This window comes from Diabrotica undecimpunctata, chromosome 2, assembly GCF_040954645.1.
Source record: "Diabrotica undecimpunctata isolate CICGRU chromosome 2, icDiaUnde3, whole genome shotgun sequence".
Lineage (NCBI taxonomy): Eukaryota > Metazoa > Arthropoda > Insecta > Coleoptera > Chrysomelidae > Diabrotica > Diabrotica undecimpunctata.
Window position 1 is genome coordinate 122608343 of NC_092804.1, and position 20755 is coordinate 122629097.

The 20755-nt window shown below is 31.9% G+C and overlaps 1 protein-coding gene across 1 annotated transcript in view; it reads right to left on the reverse strand.

Annotated features, from left to right (window-relative positions):
• The window catches only part of LOC140434834 (pancreatic triacylglycerol lipase-like), a 148122-nt gene that overhangs the window by 89197 nt on the left and 38170 nt on the right, over positions 1 to 20755 (reverse strand). Inside the window, 1 exon segment of the mRNA XM_072523399.1 lies at positions 17742 to 17878. The gene's annotated coding sequence lies outside the window, so the exon portion shown is untranslated.

The window sequence follows — 20755 nt, forward strand, 5'->3', positions numbered from 1 at the left end:
TACCTTATTTTTATTTTTAGTAGAGAGCGATGACAGAGAACTACAAACACAAGTTCTCTGGCGATGCTAAGAGTTTTAGCACCAGTTATTAAGCCGGTGTTAGAGAAATAGAATAGTTGAGCAATGTATTAAAAAGTGTATGTAGTATGTACATACACGTATTATACTTATATTTACAATGTATATTGTGTGATTGTATGACAGTTAGTTAATAAGTTAGTTTATCTTTATAAAATTAGAACTGCCGCTGATTTTCTTAGAACTGGATTGTGAGAGTTAAGCGGGGTATTCACGTTTTGATTGCAAGTCCCACTTAGTAGGACTACTACTTGGATAGTCCGCTCTACTTACGCTCGGCCTTGCTATCAAACTAGCTATCCAACTTCAGTCCTAGTCTGTTTTCACGGTGGTATACATCGCTCAGCCAAAAAATGTATCAAGTAAAGTCTACGCAAAATATAATTAAAAAAAGGAAAAGTGGCAGCAGTGTTGTGATTGTTAGCCTCACCATTTGAGAAGAAAGAAAAAATGTTGGATTAAAAAATTATTCGTTGATCGTGTGAACTATTGTGAGACGAAGTTGTTCAATGTGGTTGATAAGCATGATTACAAAAACTACTTCAGAACGCTATGGTTTCAGTGTTTTCGTACTTGGACATCACATTCAGCAAGTGTTGTTAGACTGTTTTCCGCGTATTTCCGTACGCATTTACAGCACTGCTAGTATCCCACAAACAGAGATTATTTCTGTAAATATCAATAAATTCAGAATTTTCTTTACTGTTCATTACTGAAGGCGTGCCGTAGCTACCCAAGGTGAAGCGCCGACTGAGGAAAGTTTTGATCCGACTCCCTCCATTCACATTCTCACTCCGTCGATAGCCGAAAGTTGGACCTTCGAATCGTCCCTCTAAAAATGTTCTGACTCATATAACTAGATTTTCAATAATCCAGCAAGCCCACTCACAGTCCGATTGGATCCAACTTCGGAGGTTGGACCACAAGTCGGACTACATATCGGAACGTGAATGCCCCGCTTTACTCCGCCAAGGCAGGAAAGTTAGATAACCCTATCATCTCGAAGGGCACTACTTAATATTTGTTAAATCAACAAAAAGTTTTTTAATGTCACAAGAATAGCTATTCAGCTGGGATGAAAATAGCCTTATGTCTAAGGCTTTTTTGAGTCAACTTAAGGTCAAAACGTATTTTAAGAAGATTTCAACTCACCGCAGAACATAACATAACGACTAACTTGGACTTGAAACATCAAAAAAAGAATACAAATATTTATTTTGACTGGCAGGTATTATTTTGGAAGCTTTTTGATAAGTGTATGTATTTTTGTTAATCCAATGGTGTCTAGCAATTGTCGACATATCACGAAATATCATGCACCAACTACATCCAGTAACTAATTAAGGTAAATAAGATATTGTCATAACGTTCGATGTAAATCAAGTAAAGTGTTAGTAACAATTTTGGAGCGTATGCCAAGACGTTGTTACCAAGTGGTTATTAAAGGTAGTGAAGAATCGGTAGTACAATCAATCATAGTAGTTTAATGCTAAGTTATTTATGTAATATATATAACAATTCTTCAGGCCTGTAGGAAGATGACTTATATTTTCTTCACTCTTTTTTTCCACTCATCTCCGTTTTTCCACTCACATGTCAACCAAAACACAAGAGGCATACCATAATTACAAGACAATTAGAAATGAAACACATGCACTTGTAAGAAAAATAAAAATTGATCACGGGGAACGCTTTTCGAAAGACATGGAACAAGATTTATACGGCCTGCAAAAGGAAATATGGAGCTTCATAAGAGGTCAAAGAACGGATGTAAAGGAACTAATAGAACCAAAACACATAGAAAAGGATCAGTGGATTGACTACCTTAAAAAGCTCTATGCAGAGGAAGAACAAACGACGCTAGAACCGGAAACACCAGAAATGACCACAAATGAAGAACTTAATAAAAGTACAGGAAGTTCGGAAAATACTTGAAACCCTGAAAAATAGAAAAGCTGCAGGTCAAGATGGGATATCAAACGAATTACTGAAATATTGGGGAGCAGCAATGATAGAACAACTAACAACATTAATTAATAAAATTATAGAACACAATAACATACCGGAAGATCAGAGAACGAACGAACTAATTCTACTATTCAAAAAAGGAGATAAAAAACAGTCAGAAAACTACAGAGGTATAAACTTCTTATATACTACGCTAAAACTTACAACTAAAATTTTACAAGTGCTAATAAATCAGAGGATAAGTATAGCAGATGAACCATACGGTTTTCGTAGTGGAAGATCGTGTACAGATGCAATATTGGTTATAAAGCAAATTACTGAGAAATCACTGGAGTATAAAAGACCAGCATTTCTATGTCTGATTGGCCTAAAGAAAGCGTTTGACAGAGTAAGGCTCAAAGATGTAATCCATCTTCTGTATAATAGAGAAGTTCCCCTAAATATTATAAAAACTATCGAAAACATCTATCAAAAAAACAAAATGGAAGACAGAATAGATGGACAACTTACAGAACCTATAGAAATAGGCAGCGAAATAACACAAGAAGATTATTTGAGCCCCATGCTCTTCAATTTGATCATGGATGAAATAATCAAAAGCGGTAAAAAAGGAAGATGATACAGAATGGGAAACAAAGAAATTAAAATACTCTGTTATGCAGACGACGCAATATTGATAGCTCAAGATGAAGATAGTCTGCAAAGACTGGTGCCCAGATTTAACATAAGAGCAAAAGAATTTAATATGACAATCTCATCTCAGAAAACTAAAACAATAGTGGTCAGCAAAGAACCAACCAGATGTAAAATAGAAATTAATGGCATCAGTATTGAACAAGTAATGAAAATAAAATACCTTGGAACTACACTGTCTAGCTATGGAGATCTGGACAAAGAAGTGAGAGATCAAACACAAAAAGCAAACAGACTGGCAGGATGCCTTGGCAATGATATATGCCTCAGAAACAAGACCCGACACAGCCACAACGCAAATGCTACTGGAAACTGCAGAGATGAGAGTAATGAGAAGAATTACAGGAAATACGCTGAGAAATCGAAAGAGAAGTAAAGACATTAGAAGAAAATGGAACGTACAGTGTATAAATGAATGGACACAAAATATAAAAAAAGAATGGAATAACCACATAAGTAGAATGGAAGAAACCCATTTCGTTAAAATAGCAAGAGATAAGTTAGCAATCGGCAGAAGAAGTATCGTACGACCGCGCAAAAGATGGAGTGACAACCTTCCATAGAGGTATTAATCCGCCAATGAACAAGCAGAATTGCTTATAAAGAGGAAGAAGAAGAAGAAGAAGAAGATCTCCGTGTTTCGTATTTTCCTTTCAGTGTGGTATTTTTAGTTTTCTTACTCCTGTTAATACTTTGTTTGTATGTCTGTTTGTGAACATCTTGTAAACATGTCCCATCTAACTTTTTTTTGTGCTTTGACTTTTTGTAATATGCTTGGTTGGTTGTAGTGCTCCATTACTTCCTTTGTTTTTCTTTCTCCATACGCCTTCATTGCCCTTTATCTCTCCATATATCTTGCGTAATATCTTCATTTCCCATCATTCCACTTTCTGTGTATTTTTCTGACTTAACACCCAAATTTCTGTGCCATACATTACCGAAGGTTGCACAATCGTTTTGTAAATCCTGATTTTCTTATTACTGGAAAACTTACATTTGATCATTTTGTTTAGTGCTCCTATAGCTTTACTTCCTTTAGTAACTAATTCTTTTTTCAATTTCAACGTCTTCTGTTTGTAATCGTCATTCCAAGGTATTTGAATTGATCTACATTTTTAAAACAATATTCTCTAATTTCGCTATTTATTCTTAGATTATCTTCTGGCTCCATTTTCTTTGTTCTCATTTTAAAATATTTATATCGTCTGCAAAAGCGATACCTACTTGTTTCTTATCGTATTTTATACCATCTGTCTCTACACCACTTTGTCGTAGGATAGCTTCTAGGATAAGGTTAAATAAAGTTTTGGATAATGGATCTCCTTGTCTTAATCCATTTTTACCGTAAATGACTATGACAACCTTCTTTCCAGGATCACTTTATTAAGTGTTTCTTTTAAGGTGATTTCCACTAACTTAATAAGTTTGGTAGATATTTTTAACAGATCCATCGCTTTGTAGAGCTTTTCTGTATCGAATGAGCCATATGCCTATTTAAAGTCTATAAACATAATGTGCAAACCTAGATTTTGTTCGTACCTTTTTTGCAATATTTGTTTTATCGTAAAAATCTGATCAATTGTAGATCTGCCTCTTTTAAACCTTTCTTCATATTCACCTATTATTTCAGATTCATATTTTGTTAGTCGATTTCTTATTAATAAAGCCAATATATTATATACTACACTTAATAAAGCAATTCCTCTATAATTTTGGCATAGGCTTTTATCTCCCATTTTGTGGTTCAGACATATGGATGCATTTTTCCAATTTTGTTGTAATTTCTTATTTTTCGAAATTCGTTTTATTAGGTAGGTTATTCGTTTGAGTAATAGCTGTCCACCTTTCTTGAATATTTCTTCTGTTTTATCGTTTTCTCCTGAACTTTTGTTATTCTTCAGCTGTTTTGCTTTGCTCCGATCCGGTTTGTGATTGTATTTCATTGGTATTTTTCTTTGGGTATAACAGTTCGTCAAAGTATTCTGACCACCTCTCTAGTTTTCTTGATAAGTTGCCTATTTACGTGACTTGTTTACTTCTGCAGAAGTATGCAATTCAGGGACCCGTAGCTTTACTGACTTTGACTTCTTGGTAAAAATTGTTAATCTCTTTGTTTATCATATGATTTTCCATATCTTATAACTTATTTCCCAGTATTTTCATTTCTTTTTTCTGCAGTTTAGTTTTAATTTTATCTTTGCTGCTTCATAACTCTTCTCCGTTTCTGTCATATTTAGTATATTCATTTGTATTTTAGCTTTTCTTCTGGCTTCTAAATCCCTTTTACATCCTGTATCAATCCAATCTTTATTGATTGCTTTGTTTATTGTTCCTAATATCTTTTCCGTCGCTTCCATTTGTTAAGCTATTTAAACACTATTCCTAACTAGTGTTCTTCTTATTCTTCTTCCTTTTTGTATGTAGGCTTTAAAGCCTGTTTCTTCTTCAGTATTAGCCTCTTAAACTGTTTAAATTATTGCACCAACTTTTTTTTGGTTTGCCAATACTTCTTCGTCCATTTGGTGACTTATCTCGTGCTATTCGTACTATCATATCCTCTGCCATTCTACTAATGTGCTCGTTCCACCCCTGCTTCCGTTTTTTCACCCATCCATTTATGTCTTCTATATTGCATGCTCTTCTTATGTTTTCGCTTCTCTCCCTATCCAACAGACTTTTCGATGTATTGTCTCCGCCGTGTATGTTAATATAGGTCTAACTGTTGCTTTATAGATTCTTGTTTTTGTGTCTTGTCTTAGGTGTTTGTTCTTCCAGATTGTGTCATTAAGAGATCCCGCCGCTTTACTTACTTTTAAGCTTTGTTGTCGTACTTCTTCTTCAACATCTCCGTAACTAGTTATATCTATTCCCAGATACCTAAACCTTGCTTCCTGCTTTATTATCTTCCCATCAATTTTGATTTTACATCGTAGAGGGTATTTAGATGTTGTCATACATTTTTTTTTCTCATGATATTATTATATTGTATTTCTTGGCTGCTGTATTGAAGATGTGTGTTAATCTTTGGAGTACGTCTTCTGTCTCGGTGATTAATGCGGTCGTCTGCGCTCCAAACATAATATTTGGATTTCTTTGTTTCCCATTTTGTAGCCATGACCTTTACGTACTGCTTGTATTATTTCGTCCATTATAATATTAAAGAGAAGTGGGCTTAACGAGTCACCCTGCCTGACTCCGCTTGGTCCTGGTATACAGTATATATATATATATATATATATATATATATATATATATATATATATATATATATATATATATATATATAGATTAAATTAGAATTAAATAACATTGTATAAAACTAGTATAAAATTCCTGCCCTATTAATGACTGCAACCTCAAAATAAAACTTTATTTTACATAACGTGTCAGTCAATAATACCTAACTACTTTATATATATTATATATATATATATATATATATATATATATATATATATATATATAACTAGTGTTCAACAGTTTATATTGTACACTTCAAAACAATAGAGAGGAAAGATTTTTTCACAAAATTGAATCGGCCATATAAAAACATGAAAATGTTTTTGTGAGTAGTAAATAAAAAAAGTCACTATTCGATTATTTTATGTTAACTATTAATAAACATATTAAGGCTGGTAACAAAATTAAAAATATCTGTAAGGAAGTTAGTTATAGTTAGTTAGTTATAGCTAGTTAGTTAGTTAGAAGAAGACTAAAAATATAATAACAAACTACTACTATCAATAATGTGTAATAATAGTATCTTTTTTTTGGAAGGTAGTGGAAGGTAGAATTTTTACTTGGTAGTCATGCAATAATGTAGTTTACTGTTTCAGGTTCTCCGCTACAACGTCTGCAACTTTCTCCATAAAACAATTCCATTGTATGACGGTCTCCGTTGACTATCGCATGTCCAGCAAAGAAGCCTTTTATGACCCTGAGCTGATTCCTGCTTGCTTTTCGCAGTATTTTAGCCCTATTAGCACAGGCACGGGGAATGCACATTTTGCCGTATGATTTACTGGGTACGTAATGGGTATAATTTTCCCGTAAGAGCTTTGCTGTGTTACGATCAAAGCTTTTTCCTATCGCGGACGGTATTTTTTGTATACTCTTTGTTTTTCATATGACTTCTGGTATTTTTTTATATATATTATTATTTTGTAATCTATTTGTTTATTATATGATTTTTGGTATTTGGATTTATCATGGCATTTTTGGCACTCTTTCGGCCGGCTGCTGACCAAAGTATTTTTTAGCTAACCCTATCCTGGTCACTTCCTTAGTCTTTCATTACCGGGTATTTACCTGTAATCCGGAACCCATGCTAGTGTGAACTGTTATCTTTCGCCAGTTTGTTGAGTTCTTTTTGACATTCCCACATTAGCATAGAGTCTAGCTTATGGCTTTCAAGAGCCTCCATGGCCGCTTGACTATGGATATATTGATCCCCTTTAATTCGAAGCCCCTCATGCTAATTTATCTTGTATATATCTTTGCCTGACATACAGAGGTATGTTCTCCTAGTGTAATAAAAAAATTTACATTTCCGCCAATACTGAACACTGCAGCTACGTGTTTCTTCTGCCCTATCCCTCTCTTAGGTGTATGTCAACTTAAAAGGGTACTTACTATATGTACATGGATACCATATTGTCAGAAGATATTATCCATTCAATATCTCTATTTTTATTTATGATATTGCTTTGTTTCGATTTTATTATTATGTTTCTCAGATTTTCTCGCAGTCTATAATACTCCCCGTTATAACGATGTGCAGAGGAGGGAAGTCTAGTAGCTGCTGTTGGTGTTTCACTCCGAACCTCTGTGATTCCAAACCTAGCATGTTTTTATCCTTGATTAGTTTGTCCTTTAACAGTTCCTTGATTTACAATTTTGGTAATCCACCAAGGTACTTTCCTGTTTAAATTCCTCACATATCCGAACACTAACATGAAAATCTCTTGAAATGTTTGAGCAGTCATATATAATTCCATAAATATGGGAAACATTTTTGAAACAATTGTACCAGGATACATGTATATAACAAAAATACGAAAACATAATTAGAGAGAAATAATAGAAAATATTCACAAATTAAAAACAGAGAAGGTATGCAGGATGTGATAATAGATGATGATAGAAGATGGGCAATATCAAAATTCTAAAATAAGGAGATCAGACATTACTAAATAATTACCTATGCATTACTTGATTAAATATAACCTACAAACTGCTGAGGGGAATAATTAGAGAAAGATACAGACACAAAAGACAGACAATAAAATTTAGAAAAGAAAGTTCAACAAGTAGTTTACAATAGACGTAATTCACACGTTAAGGCAATTAATGACAAAATCCAATATATACGATAAATGTCTTGTTTCTAGACTTCAAACAGTAGTTTGTAAGTTAAAAAGGAAAGTAGTGATTTAGAACTTAAGATATATCTGAATACCGAACAAACTGATAAGAATAATTGAAATGACCATGAGATACTCAAAAGCGGTAATTATTACAGGAAAAAGATGACGGAAAAATACAAATAGAAAATAGATGGGAACAAGATGACGCCCTTTCAACGGTATTACTTAACATAGTGCAGTGTATTACAGTAAAAATATGGTATAACCCCCGATTTCCATTAAAACAAATCGATTTTAATATTTGTAATAATTAACCTCTATTTACCCTTAACTTCAAAATCACCCCAACTGGGATATTAACACCTTTATATTGAAAATAACCTCAATAATCGATAGAAAAATATATTTTAAGTAAAACATGCTCGATAGAGTTTTTTTTAATCAGTAATTACTTCATGATTCAAAATTCTATTTTTTTTTTGTTTTCAATCGATTTTTCACGAATAACTAAAAAACTTTATATTTTTTGAAAAAACTGTTGACGGAGAATATGTAGCCTATAAAAAATTAAAGAGAGTGCTGTTTCTATTTTTGCTACAAGACTACTAAAAAGAGAGTTATAGCACATTGAAGGTGACAATTTCATATTTAACGAAACAATTTTAAAAATTCACATAGAAAAACAGAAAAACGGTCAATTTAACTAGAAAAAGTTTTAAAATAGTTGTAAAGTAATTAAAATAAGCATTAAAATTAGACTTTGTAGAACTCTCTAGCATATGAACTAAGGGAGGTATGATCGATTTCTAATTTTTCGTAAAAAAATAAACAATATTACTCTTGCTAATTCTACATTAATTGAAATTGAATTTAAAAAGAATTTCAAATTTACTATATTTAAGTATCCGTAACATGATTCATCCAAGAAAATGACTTCGTCATTACATTATGTATCTTGTTTCAACTTTCGGAAAGGCGCGTGGAAATCCCATCATGATGGACAACAAGGTAGAATAATATAGAAACAAATAAATTACATCTTAATAAATCACCGATCTCGAAACAAAATTAAAGATGTAAAAACTTACCCCAGCACTGACATAAACTCAAATTTATTGATTATTTTAGTATTTATTTATCATCATTTACTTTGCTCCAAAATAAAAATTTAATCAAAGAAATTAACAAAGCAACCTAAGGCTAGTAGCATATATCTTAACCCCCTTCCTACTCCTCTATCCTTTATCCTTTGTAAAGATGTGGTGACGTTATGGTATTTGACGAATGGTTGCTATCCATTCTTCTCTCTCCTAGGCGCGGTGTGCTGCCTCAGACAGAGAGTAACCGGAAGCGCACTTTATTTGGTCTGACCATCGGAGTGGCGATCTTCCTCGGGTTCTTTTACCATCTACCTTGCCTTCAACCACCAACCTCTCCATGCCTTCCATTCGTCTGGTAATGTGTCCAAAGTACCTCAATATATTTTGGTTGATGATTGTGGTAAGCCTAGTATTGATATCGAGTTCTGTCAATATTGAGACATTTGTGCGATGTGCTGTCCAGGGTGTACGCATCATTCTACGATATACCCACATTTCAAAGGCCATTATACGTCGTGAGTCGGACTTTTTAATGGTCTAAGTTTCTGACGCATAGGTAGCGATAGGAAAGATAAGCGTCTGTACTAGGCGCAGTCTCGTGTTCCTGGTTATGTCCGTATCTTTCCAGATTTTAGTAAGTTTGACCGTTGCTGATCTGGCCATTGTAAGGCGTTGACGTATCTCTTATTGGCATCCACCATTGTTTGTGATAACAGAACCTAAGTAATTGAAACGGCTCACCACTTCAAACCTTGCTACGTTTCGTATTTCCGGCTGGTTATTTCTAATTCGATCGATTATCATTACCTTGGTCTTCTGTACATTAATTTTAAGTCCATATTCACGACTAATAGTTTTTAGTCTGATCATGATGTATTCAAGGTCAAAACACATTGTATTCAAGGTCAAAACACATTTGTTGATGATACTAGTACAAAAGTGTCGTCAACATAGCGGAGATTGCTAATCTTTCGGCCTCCGACTGATATTCCTAATTGCCATCCGTCGAATACAATGCGCATGATGTGTTCGCTATATATATATATATATATATATATATATATATATATATATATATGTAAAAGATAAAATCTTGTAGCGAAAGCCGCTATCGCTTTATTAAATTAAATGGCCAAATATATGGCCTAGGAGGACAAATTCGTTAAACTTCCCGTGCTCGAATCGGTATCAATAAAGTGTTGTGATCATTTCGGCCTATCCCAGCCTCATAAGACACTTGGGCTGATACAAAATCAAACTCGGAAAGTCCAACTAATGTCTCCCAAAACTTCACTACAACAGTAGTTAGCTTACAAAGGCGCCACCTGCTTTGGCGGCCGTGAACAAAAACGATATGATAATATCGTTTTCTGTATCCTCTGCGCTATGCGAAATGTGTAAAAGATAAAATCTTTTAGCGAAAGCCGCTATCGCTTTATTAAATTAAATGGCCAAATATATGGCCTAGGAGGATAAATTCGCTAAACTTCCCGTGCTCGAATCGGTATCAATAAAGTGTTATGATCATTTCGGCCTATCCCAGCCTCATAAGACACTTGGGCTGATACAAAATCAAACTCGGAAAGTCCAACTAATGTCTCCCAAAACTTCACTACAACAGTAGTTAGCTTACAAAGGCGCCACCTGCTTTGGCGGCCGTGAACAAAAACGATATGATAATATCGTTTTCTGTATCCTCTGCGCTATGCGAAATGTGTAAAAGATAAAATCTTTTAGCGAAAGCCGCTATCGCTTTATTAAATTAAATGGCCAAATATATGGCCTAGGAGGATAAATTCGCTAAACTTCCCGTGCTCGAATCGGTATCAATAAAGTGTTATGATCATTTCGGCCTATCCCAGCCTCATCAGACACTTGGGCTGATACAAAATCAAACTCGGAAAGTCCAACGAATGTCTTCCAAAACTTTACTACAACAGTAGTTAGCTTACAAAGGCGCCATCTGCTTTGGCGGCCGTGAACGAAAACGATATGATCCTCGATACGGTCTCCTAGGCCATATATTTGGCCATTTAATTTAATAAAGCGATAGAGGCTTTAGCTAAAAGATTTTATCTTTTACACATTTCGCATAGCGCAGAGGATACAGAAAACGATATTATCATATCCCAAGTTATCTTTAATTATCTGCGTTTGTGATTTAAACTCTTCAGTTAAGTATTTTACTTTGGCAAACAGTTATCTAGATTCTTGACGGTCGGCGTGTTCTTGTAGTTGTTTGCATATTTCTTTAATATGATTATTTTTGTATCTTCTACTTGATGATTTTATGCGTCTGTTTACATTTGCTATCTTGTTTTCAGTTTCTGTTGGACTTGAAGCATTGTTTCTAATTTTTCTTCGTTCTTCTACTAGGTTCAGTGTCTCATCAGTCCACCAGTGTTTTTCTTTCCTTGGGGTTTCTTTGGGGTTTGTAATATTTATTGCGTCTATAATCCACGTCTTTGTATGTTCTTATGTTTGATTGGGATCGCCAGTAATCTTTGGTGTGTTACTATGTCTTAGTGTTTCTTTGTATTTTCCAGGCTCTTTAGGTATATATTTAATTGTTTTATTGGTTTCGGTTTTTTTACGAAATTTGATACGGAATTCCGATTGTAACAGTGTATGGTCTGTTCCGCAATCAGCCGCTGGTTTTGTCTTTACGTTGACTACTGAACTTTTCCATCGTTTGCTGACAAGAATATAATCTATTTGGTTTTTATATCTTCCCCCCGGTGAAGTCCAAGTTGATAGTCTTCGCGGATGATGCTTAAACATGGTGTTCATGATACTAAGTTCAGTGTCGATGCCAAATTGTAATAGCCTTCCTCCTCTCTCATTTCGTTCACCTATTCCAAACTCACCAACTGTTCCTTTCAGCAGATCTTCTGTTGTTGTTTTGCCTATTTTTGCGTTCCAATCACCCAATATTATGACTGGTTCTTTTTTGGGTATATTAGCGATGTTACTGTTTAATAACTAGTACATCTCTTCCACTTCTTGGAGTAGTACATGGATCTTTGTTGGCTGTTAATCGAGAGTAATTTTAATTAGGCGGTCATTTATTGGGAGGTATTCATATACACATTTTGCCAGGTTCTTCTGTACCAGTATTGCTTGATTTTAGAAGAAGTAAGAGAGTCTCTAAAAGACCTAAAAACACAGAATAAAACCATTAACAAATACTGCGAAATCAACAACTCAAAATGAAAAATTAAAAAAGTAAAAGAATTTTGGCTCGAAAATTCATGTAAAGAAATTGAAGACTTCAAAAAAAAAACACGACAGTTTCAACCTCTACAAGAAACTTAAATATACTTCCGGAATTAGAAATGTGAAAAATGATTACTTAATTAAAAACGCAGACGGGAACATTTGTGATGAACAACAGTACACAGAATGGAAGAGATACATCAATGACCTTCTTGATGATGTTTCTCAAGAAAATGTTACACATATACATACATACGTACCTATGATAATAAGATAGACAGAGGTTCAGATATACTGAAATCAGAAGTCAGAAATGCAATAAACTAGCCAAAATTAATAAAGCACCTGATAACACCAAATTCCTGCCAAACTACTTAAACTTTTGGACAAGAAAAACATTACCTTCTTAACCACTTTCTTTAATACAATTTATAACGAAGGAAAAATACAAGATGATAGGTTGGAGTAACTTTTTATAACATTAACAACCAAAGGAAATCCACTAAATGCAGCGACTTAAGGTTGATTAGTTTGATAAGCCTTACACTTAAGATACTTTTACGAATAACATATAACCGAATATTCCTTCTATGCCAAAGTAGAATGGGAAATATAACACGATACACTTCGATTACCTAGCGGGACTTGATCACTACGATATAAAACTGCTAAAATACTTGGATTATAATCAAATATAGCCTCTATCCAAGTTGGAAATACTGGTACTGAAAAACTACCCATCAAACGTGGAGTACGACAAGGTTGTGATTTGTCAACAAGTCTTTTTAATCTATACTCTGAAGAAATCTTTAGAGAGGTTTTGGATGACCGAAAAGAGGGAGTAAACCTAGGCAGAGATGTAATCCTCAGTATCAGATACGCTGACGATACAGCCGTTCTTGCAAAATATTTACAGGATCTACAAACATTAATAAATCAGTCAGTGAAGCAAGCTATCGGAGAGTCCTTAAAGTTAACATATCAAAGACAAAGTGGATGGTAGTTGGAAAGATTATTATAGATCAAGATCTGCTTTTTCTTAATGAAAGGGAGATAAAAGGTGTAAACCATTTTAAATACCTTGTCAGTTGGTTAAATGTAAATTGTGACTCTAATGAAGAGATAATGACCTGGAACAAAATATGACGTAAATGTTAAGTGTGGTCTATTCTATTATACAGTTGTGATACATGGACATTAAGAACCACAATCGTGGGTTTCGTGTATTTTTAATGCATATGTTCTTAAAATAATGAATTCAGAACGACTATCCATAAATATCATAAAGGAGGAAAAATTGGATATGTCGGCCACATAATTAAGGGTCCTAAATACCATCTACTTCACCTAATAACATAAAGAAAAATGGAGGGAACGAGATGAATTAATCGAAAGAAACTTTTATGGCTACGTAATATTAGGTTTCACAGTACAAGAATTATTTCGTGCAGCAACCAATGAAGATAGGTTTCATAGAATTCTAAACATGATAAAGAACAGCATCTGAATACGGACACGGCACCTAAAGAAGAAAAATATGATCCAAAGGTTTGAACAATTTAAAATAAATAATTTTGGTTACAGTGAAAAAAATATTTTTGACATTTTTAAAAACCTCAAATTCTTTTTCAGAATAAGTACAAAACTATTGAAGATACGTAAAATTTGTTACATAACAGTATTTTCTATAAAAAACTTCTTCTTTTGCAGATATATAGCAGACTATCTTCGATAGTTTTTTACTTATTTGTAAAAAAAGATGCTATTTTTAAAAATGTCAAAAAAAATTTTTTATTGCAACTATAATTTTTTTCTAAATTATTTATTTTAAATTGTTCAAACTTTTGGATCCCATTACTGATCCTTAAATAAAGTGAATTTAAAATGGATAACGTTTAATTGCAATTAGGGTAGAAATAGCAAGGGTAGTATTTTTATTTTTTTTTTACGAAAAAAAAAAAGGATCGACTTTATTTTTATTATAACCCAATCAGTTCATATGCTAGAGAGTTCTACATAATCTCATTTTATTGATTATTTTATGTACTTTAAAAAACATATTAAGAAATTTTCCAGTTCAATTAATCGTTTTTCTGTTGAGAAAGCCTTGCTGAGGAATTGTAACCTTCAATGAGCTCTAACTCGATTTTTATTAGTCTTGCAGCAAAAATAAATACAGCAATCTCTTTAGTTTTTTGTAAGCTATTAATATAAAATGTTTGAGTTATTCGTGAAAAATCGATTGAAAACATAAGAAAAATTTTTAATCACGAATAAGTCTAAAAGTATGATTAAAAAAAACTATAAAAAAGGGTCTAGCTGGATAAGATAGTAAAAAATGCGCAAAGCGATATTTTAAAAATAAAAACACCACTACATTGTTCTCTAACAAAAAGTATCCAACCAAAAAAATTTTCAGACCACCAAACCCAAACATAACCTTAAAAAAATTAAAACATGTTTTTTTTTTAATTTTTTGACGATATGACGTTCTGATTATGGTTGAAACTCATTCTTTTTTTCAATTCGTAGGATATTTTATTGTCATCATAGTCATTTTTTACAAAATTTTTGGCGAAAAATTTAAATTTTTGAACGGTTCTAAAATTTTTAAAATTAAAAAAAAAATCTATTTCAAACGCCACTCCAAAAAAATACAATGCGCATGATGTGTTCGCTATATATATATATATATATATATATATATATATATATAGATATATATATATATATATATATATATATATATATATAGATATATATATATATATATATATATATATATATATCTATATATATATATATATATATCTATATATATATATATATATATATATATATATATATATATATATATATATATATAGATATATATATATATATATATATATAGATATATATAGATATATATATATATATATAGATATATATATATATATATATATATATATATATATATATATATATATATATATATATATATATATATATATATATATATATATATATATATATATTGAATAACGTGGGAGAAATATATATGCTATTGGATGAGTGTCAAGTTATCTCCATTTTTTTTTTAATTTTTATAGATAGGATATCATGGTCAAAATAACAAAAAATCATTTTCGGTCAGCCGGTTAATTGCAAAATTCCCCCCGCAGTATTTCAAAAATAAAAGTACAATGTTGTTCTACATATAAAAATACCAAAAATATTTTAGACCCCTGGACATAAACATATCCTCAAAAAAATTAACACATGTTTTGTTGTTTTTTGACGATATATTCGGTTTTAATCATCCTAGATACTGATTCTTTTTTTTAGTTTGTACGATATTTTATTGTCTACATGATAGTATTTTTACAAAATTTTTGACGAAACATTCAAATTTTTGAATGTTTAAGAAATTTTTAAAATTCGTTTAAAAAAACTGTTTTTAACACCACTCCAAAAATATGAAAATACCATGTTTTTCTACATCAAAAAGTAATAAACCAAAAAATTTTTTAGAAGTGTAGATCCAAACATAACCTCAAAAAAAAATTAAACCGCGTTTTGTCGTTTTTTACCAATATTTTCGGTTCTAAACATCAAAGAAAGTTTTTGATGTAAAACAACCTGGTATTTTTATTTTTGAAATATGGCGGGGGAATTTTACAATCTTAACCGGATAGAAAACGATTTTTCGTTTTTTTTTGACCATGATGCCCCACTTATAAAAATCTAAAAAAAATCGTTTAGATAATTTGACACTCAACCAATAATAGTATTTTTTTGGAGTGACGTTCGATTCAGTTTTTTTAAACGAATTTTAAAAATTTAAAAAGCTTTAAAACCTTTAAATTTTCCGCCAAAAATTTTGTAAAAAATACTATAAGATAGACAATAAAATATTCTACAAACTAAAAAAAATTTACGATGAATAAAACCGAAGACATCGTCAAAAAACGAAAAAACACGTTTTAATTTTTTTTGAGGTTATGTTTGAGTCTAGGGGTCTAAAAATTTTTTTGGTTTAGTATTTTTTTATGTAAAATAACATGGTATTTTTATTTTTGCAATGTTGCGGGGGGAATTTTACTTTCTTAACCGGCTAGACCGAAAATGATTTTTCGTTATTTTGATCATGATGTCCCACCTATAAAAATCTGAGAAAAATCATGGAGGTAATTTGACACTCAACCAATAATATATTTTTTTGGAGTAGCGTTAGGGACAGTTTTTTTAACAAATTTTAAAAATTTCGAAGGGTTTAAAAAGTTTGAATTTCCCCTCAAAACATGTAAAAAAAACATGATGTAGACAATAAAATATCCTACAAATTGAAAAAATAAGGACTTTCTATCATAATTAGAACCGAAGATATCATCGTCAAAAAACAAGAAAACACGTTTTAATTTTTTTGAGGTTATGTTTGGGTCTAGTGGTCTAAAAATTGTTTTGTTCGAATGCTTTTTGATATAGAACAACATGGTATTTGTATTCTTAAAATATCGATGCGGGCATTTTTCATTATCTTGCAAGGCTACACCCTTTTTTACTTGAAATATGTTTTGCTATCGATAATTGAGGTTATTTTGATTATAAAGGTTCCAACCGCCCAATTAGAGTGGATCCACCTTTTAACTATATTGTTGATTTTGCTGGCTAAGTTACTCCTTGCTTACTGTTAAAATTTCAAGAAAATTGATGGATGTTAATTGAATTCGGAATTAAAAACCTTAGTACACTGCACTATCATAGCATGTGATTATATTGTCAAATAATCAAACATCGGTACAACAAGAGACATATGCAAATAATAAGATATGAAGGGCACATAGTCTTTAGTGTAGAAGTTTCTCCCACGCAGTCTTCCCGCATGCTAAGACCTCTGAAGATTTTTTAGATAACCCTAAATCTCATCCTAAATCATTTAACTCGTACTGAATAAATCTCATTTATCGGAGAAGGTTAGTGTCAGCCAATAGGAAAGCAACAGTGCTTCCTATTATCCATGCTAGATTGTGAGATAGAGGAAAAACTTACGTGATAGAGAAAAACTCATTTTGAAACTAGCATGTCTGAATACCTATAGAACAGATTAAAAATCAAACTCAACAGATTTTTTTAAAATTGTTTCACAGTGTAATCTGGGTCTTAAGACTAATTAATAACCGCGATTCCTAAACACTAAGTAACTAATTTCATCAGGATAATAAAAAGTCATACATTCACAAATTTTACATTTTTAAACACAATTTTTAAATGCAAATTTCAACATGGCAAAATCAAGAAAATAAATCAAACAAAATAATGGCTTAAAAATCATATTTACCTTTTGTATTAACGATTTTACACAAAGGATGGCAATATTTAGTCACTGTTTAAGGGAGCCCCAACAAGTATGTATCACTACTGAAGCCGATACGTTGAAAAAATATGCCTATTGATGTTTAGTAATCGTTGAGGTACCTGAAAAAGGAAAGAATGCCATTAAAAGTCTAATTTGGAAACAGATAAGAAAAGGAGGGGAAGCACGAGGTGTACACATTTTTTTATCCGTTTGGAACGTCTGACCTCACGTGAGATAATGCAACTGAATAAAAAATGTATACGTACTTTACAAATGTAATGTAAGCATACAAAATAAAATATAACATAAAAAATAATATTCTTCAGTTCAGTAATTCTTTTAGATTTAAAATGTTCAACAAGTAGCAATATTGCTACTAAAACTACACTGACACAATTACCAAAATAATATGATTCTATTTTATAATATACTCTTTTTTTACACAACAGATGTAAGATGTATAAACTCAATGTTAAAATTTAAAAAATTTAAGACAATTTATAGCGCTCAAACTTTTTTAAACAGTATTATAAAATGCAAAGGAACATAACATGTAGGTATCTATTAGATTTGAGTCATCCAAAGAATACATTGGACATAGATATACTTTATATACGCTCGTCCGTTTTTTCTGTCTTCAAACGATGATTGTCACCTGCAGTCATGCAACATATTGTTGGCTAATTCAGATTCAGATACGGAATCCTATTATGAATCTCAACTCATTCCTGGTTGTTTTACCTCAAAGCCGGAATGGCTCAAAAAAGGCGCCAACTTTTGCTAGCCTTTTTAATCAAATTTTTTTAAATCTTAATGCATTGAAAGTAAATCAATATTATTATTTGCGAATTTTTGTTAAGTTTAATTTTCATTTGAATCAACAGACTTTAAAATCTTTCAAGCCGAAGCATTTTTCACTCTTTCTTATGCTTTGTTATACTATCTTGTATACCCTGGATACTCCAATAAATTTTAAATTATTTTTCAATTAATAGTAATTTTTCAACTGCTTCTACAAAAGAATCTACTTGTTCAAAAAATTGAGATAAATCATGGTGATTGATGGACAATAGAACTTCCGTTCTGAATTTCTTTAGATTTTTTAGTGGGCTCCAAGGTTCCATAAAAAAATACTTATGAAAATTGGACTATTTTATGATTCTGTATATAAATCTACTCTTTTAAACAATCTGAAAAAAATCATGTTGATTGGTGGTTGGTAGAACTCCCATTCTAATTTTTTTCAGATTTTTTAGTGCATCTAAGACTCAATATAAAATACTTTCGAAATTCGAAAATAAGAGTATTTTAGTAAGTATTTAGACCAGGGAAGTAATCAAAAAAATTACCCTATTTGTGACACTCATCCGGTCAGGTAACTGACAGTTGTTTTGAGTAGTATGGATCTCTATAACAAGATCCTATAATATGTTTCCTGCAGTCGATTTTTTGGACTTAATTAATTATTAACAAATTAAGGTCAAAAAACGGTAAATTTTCGCTCTTTTCTATCAACAAAAAGTAAAGCATTGGAAACAAATTTGAGAAGAGAAAAACTTATACGTCATATAAAAACCTTCTACACTAACTTCTTCCCAACGTCTTCCCGTTGTCCTAGGTCAACTTTTAAATTTGTAAAAAATTCAGGCTGTCAAAATGTGAAAAAATCAGTTTTTTGCAGTTAATGGTTAAAAAGCAAAAGCAAAAAATTGACATCTTTTTGCCAAATTATTTTGCACTATTTAAAATTATTTTCTCTCATTTCTTTTTTAATTATAATAATAGAAGAAATCTTCTTCTTTAGGAATATATCCATATCTATAATATACCTATTTAATTTTCTGACCTACATTGTTGCAAAAAAATTTAATTTTGGATAAACAAATTAAATAACTTTTAAACCCTTTGACCGATCGACTTGAAATTTTGACCTTATTTTAAGCACCACAAGACCCAACATTGTGGGTAATATAAGGTTATAAGTTTATTTTAAAAAAGTTGCTAACATTTATAAAAAACTCGAAATTTTTTACTTATTTTTTAAATTTCTAAGCAACAAAATCTAGGAACGTTTAGAAAACGCCATTTTGAAGATTTTTATATGACTTATAAGTTTCTTTTCTTCTCAAATTTGTTTCAAACGCTTTACTTTTTGCTGATGGGTGAAAAAAGTGAAAATTTACCGTTTTTTGACCTAAATTTGTTAATAATTAAGTCCAAAAAATCAACTGCAGGAAACATACAGGTTCTTGTTATAGAGGTCCGTACTACTCAAAACAACTATCGAATGCCTGGCCGGACGAGTGTCACGAAAAAAAGCTTATTTCCCTGGGCTAATTATACATTGTTTTAAAGCTATTTTCTTATGGCTTATTAATACAAATTGGCCAAAATTAACAACAGACCTAATAAGCAAAGATTGATGATCCTGTCACCTAGAGGAAGAAACAGCGGAGCACAGAATGGAAGTCAACATATGAAACAGCAAAAAAAGAGGTAAAAAATCAATACAAAGGGGAAATGTAGTCTCTATGCGACCCGACAACCCCAGGTTGGAAGTTTGGGAGTCTTACGTTGCCATGAAGTGAATCTGTTTAAAACTTTAATACAGGCAGAACTCCTCAAACCAATGGAAATGAATGAATAGCAATGATCTTTAAGACTCTTAACAACTCTGGAGAAATTTCAACAGAATTGCTGAAATCTGAATTTGTTGCACTGCCGATATGCCATACGTTAAGCACGAAATTCCCCCCAATTAGTTTGGGTTTATAAATGCTGTTGGTATGAGAAAAGCTCTGTTCTCAGTACAAGTCTTATTCCATAGATGCATAGACATCAGCTGTAACATATACTGGAATCAAACCGCCAATCTCAGTATTGAGAGACTGTATTTTGTCTACTCTAATCTTTAATCTCGACGCTAAAAGAATATTTAGCCAAGCTTTGCACGAAATTGAAAAATGCATTCGACTAAACGTGTATTGATTGAACAA